The sequence below is a fragment of the Gallinula chloropus genome (genome assembly GCF_964237585.1).
Source record: "Gallinula chloropus genome assembly, chromosome: 1".
In the NCBI taxonomy this organism is placed as follows: Eukaryota; Metazoa; Chordata; class Aves; order Gruiformes; family Rallidae; genus Gallinula; species Gallinula chloropus.
This window is the reverse complement of record NC_140085.1, coordinates 184,796,523-184,800,422: the sequence shown is the minus strand read 5'-3', so window position 1 is coordinate 184,800,422 and position 3,900 is coordinate 184,796,523.

Sequence of the window (3,900 nt, the reverse complement as noted above, 5' to 3'; positions counted from 1 at the left end):
GGCCTGTTAAAAATAAACTGTGTTTGGGTGTTCTCATCGTGGGGCAGACTAGTGCCTGTGACTTCTTCTCCTGCTGCCAAGTCTCTCCCATTTTGAGCGTGCACCTGCTGTCTCCAGACACAGTAAGGTTGTGTTTTTGGAATTAGAAGAAAAATTTGTAGGCATTAGAATAAAACCCAAGACTCTGTGATGTTACCCGAAGTGTAGAGCCGCCTTCAGGTGCCCTCCTGGAGGGCTTCAGGAAAGGAGTAGTGAATGTTGTGAGCAATGCTTAGCTGCTGTGTTTGCTGGGCTGGTGGCTTCCTTTGCTGCCTGAGGGTTCAAACCTATGCCAGGGCCTGCCAGAATTCTCCTGCATCGCCTGTTTTGTTTGAATGGAAAGATTCCTCCTGGCCTTCCATCTCTGTACATCAGTGCTGGTATGCAGAAGGGATCTGCTTCCTCCTGTTTAAACACCAGGAATTTAGGAACGCTGCCAGATGCCTTCTGTGTTACTCAGTGGAGCCGGGCCTGAACATTATCCTGTGTATGTCAAGACACTGTGAAGTGGGAGGTTTCACCATGTGCCACACCCAGACAGGGTTGGAGCTGGGGGAGAAATGGCTGAGAGACTCTAGGCAGGAAAAGAAATAGCGTGCGAGGGCCTACGTGCTCTGCCATTTCTGTGGAAGATCAGAGGGAATTGCTTTATTGTTATGGATGGATGAAATGGGGGAAGGGAACACTACAGGGCACAGGTTGTAGAGGAGAAGAACACCTCCTGGTGAGAGGATTGCATTTTGCCTGGAACTGTTTAATTCTAGACAAGGAGGGTGGGATTCATCTTACCTGATCCGTGGACATTTGAGTTAAGCATTAGGCTTCTCACTGTACATCAGTAGCAACAGGCTTTTCCACAGTGATTTACTGGCTCTAGTTTAAGAAACAACCCCCATGTTCCTACATCTTCCTAGTGGGGGTGAAGATAACCAGCTTATACTGAAGACATTCAGGTATGACTTGTTTTGGCTTACATCTTCCTGATTTCCTGCAAAGCCCAGACTATTAATAACAATGGCAGTAACACATTCTCTCCTCAACCTGTGGTGTTTGATAGTAAACTGAGCACAGACCTCCACCAAGCTGCACTGCTGTCATACCTGCCTGTAGACCAGTGTGGTAGGACCAAAGACTTAGACACAAATATAACACAGGCGTTATTGAGCTCTCTATGGCAGCTGGGAGCTAAAGGCCAGGCCCAGGGGCCGAGGAGAACTCGTTACATCTGCTTTACATAATTTACTTTCCCTGAAAGACATCCTGCTGACTGATGCTGTTTGCTCATTATTCAAAGACTCATTATTGAGTATCAGTTTGGAATAAAACCCACCTCCTTTCTGCCTACGGTCAGCCTCCTCGGAAAGAAAAGCTTTGCTGTCAGGGAGGCCCTGGAATAAGTTTTCCCATGTGACACGGTGCTGAGGCACGTCAGGCTGTTGCAGCTTTTCCTGACAAGGCTGGGTCGCCATTCAAACTGTTGCTGTGTTTCAAAGAAAGAAACTTCACTCCTCCTCGTGCTACAGAGCAAGAAAACACCGCCCGGGCTCCTGCAGATGTTTATTTCTGAGCAGACTGGTGTGAGCAATTTTCCATGGTTCAAACTGCTAAGTACAGTTGCTGAAAACAAGAGCGTGGCTGGAAGCATAGGGAGTAACTGCATTTCTCAACCCCAGAGCTGCAAGGGTAATAAAAACATTGGCATTCTTGAGTATTTAAGTCAAGCTGCAGTGCAGAAGTTGAATGAACGTTACTGAAATAGTTCATAAAAATAACCAGAAGTTAACTATGTATTAGTGTAGCAATGCATTTTGAGAGGAGTGGGTTTTGTGGCCCATCCAGATTTATTGCCATGCAGTTTGACTCCTATAAAATCAGGCCTGGGGGTCGAGCGAAGAAGAGCAGAAGTCTGGGACCAAGATATGAAACTGCAATAATGTTAACAACTGCCTTAAAAAGGAACAACGTGACTGTGTTGCCTTAACCAATTATTAGCAGGAGTGTGACACATGTAAGGCAGGTGAACGGAGCATCTAACCAATAGCAAAAGTAACTCGTGCACTGATATAGAAACCTATATAAGCTCTGTGTGTGTTTCAATAAACAAGCTCAGCATTGATCCGAGTTGGGTCCATCCTTCAACTCCTGCATATTAGTCCATGTTCTATGCTGATGTATGTGAACAGCCTGTATTTTCCTTCTTGGTCACAGCTTACACACGAATCCAAAAGCATGACAACTGGTTTAATCAAAGCTTGGTCACAGTGTAGAATCACAGAATCAAAAGGTTGGAAAAGACCTTTGAAGATCATAAAGTCCAACCATTCCCATCCTATGCTAAACCAAAGGACCAGACACTGCAGTTTAAGAGCACTTGTGATTCAAAAGGAAATTACAACACAAGACAACGATCTCAGACAAAATCCAAAATCTCCCCCACGCTTTGGTGTCGCGGTGACGGTGATGTGTTATTTCAGCCCTTCTACACAACAGCACATGCAGTGTGTGGCTGAAAAGCCAGTGAGATGCTTTGCATTAACACAGTCCAGAATGACTTGGACCTATGTGTGAGCAAATACACGTAGTGCCACCTATGAAACTTCAGGGCCGAGAGCCAAACATCATCCAGTGGCAGAGTGCCAGAAACATGAGCTGGTGCAAACTCTCATGGAGCATCATGACCTGAGGCCGAAGGACAAGCACAGCAGCTGTTCTTGCTGCCCTGCCCCTTCCATGCTCAGCCCAAACCCCTCTCCAGTCAGCTTGCAGGTGTATGTGAATGTGACCTCATTCTGAGGGCTTCTGTGTTTTTCTTCACGTTGTGAAGTCACCAAAGGCTTTTGCTCTCGGGGGTTTTGCACAGAGAGGCGTGCTGGTGCCACAGCCCACACGCTGAGGTATGTGTTTCCTCACAGCCTGATGGGGCCCAGCCCAGCAGCAGTGCAGCAGGACGGGCGGCAGTGACGCCGCTGAAACATTTCTCCATCACGGGCGAACATTTTAGGATGTCAGTGTAACAGGATCAAAAGGATTTTGTAAACTGCAGTTCCACTTAAGTTTCATTTCTGGGCCATGTTTATTCTTTGTTTAAAAAAAACCCCAAACCCCAACAAAACCAAACCCCAAATAATAAAATAAAACAACCTGTGCTCGAGTAACGATACAATGATTGTTTGCTGTCTGCCTCTGAACAGCAGAGCATTCCAGCCACGCAGCACTAGTTTGGAGTGAACTGAAATACTGTTTATGTTTGTACCAAGAGACTTGCTGGTTTCTGTGCTGTCCTAATGCTCCATGCTCAGACCGTTCCGCTTACTGGGAACAAGATGGGAGCAGGGACGGCCCTTCCCACTAAACACGACTCAGGCGGGGTGTCGAGCATGCCTTGTCTGGGCTCAGAGAGGGGAGCTTTGCTATAGGTGTCAGTGTACAAATCCTAAAGTCAGTGCTGAAAAACTCGGTGTAAACACTTTATTTGATGGGATGCAGCCATGGGCCAGACACTGCAATTTCCAATTCAATCCCTGACTGTGTTTTTGGAATAGCAGTGATTTTTTAAAGCCATAGCACTGAGAGCAGTACTAGTTTTTATTAACCAAGTTTTCCTTCCAGAGACCAACCCAGCAGTCATTGGGTCCTGGTGGAGAAGGACAGCTAGAAACTATTTTAATTCCTAAATTCCTTTTGGCCGTGTCCTTCCTCCCGTCACTGTGTGTGTTGCTCTCTGACGCTCCCTGCAAAAATAAAACTTCTCATGATGCCAGATCCTACTTACCTGAAACTAGTGCTGGGCAACATCCACCCTGTGTCCTTTAAAATGAGCTGTTATCCCTCTGAATGGCAGCGGGAAACTTTGTCTCTCAC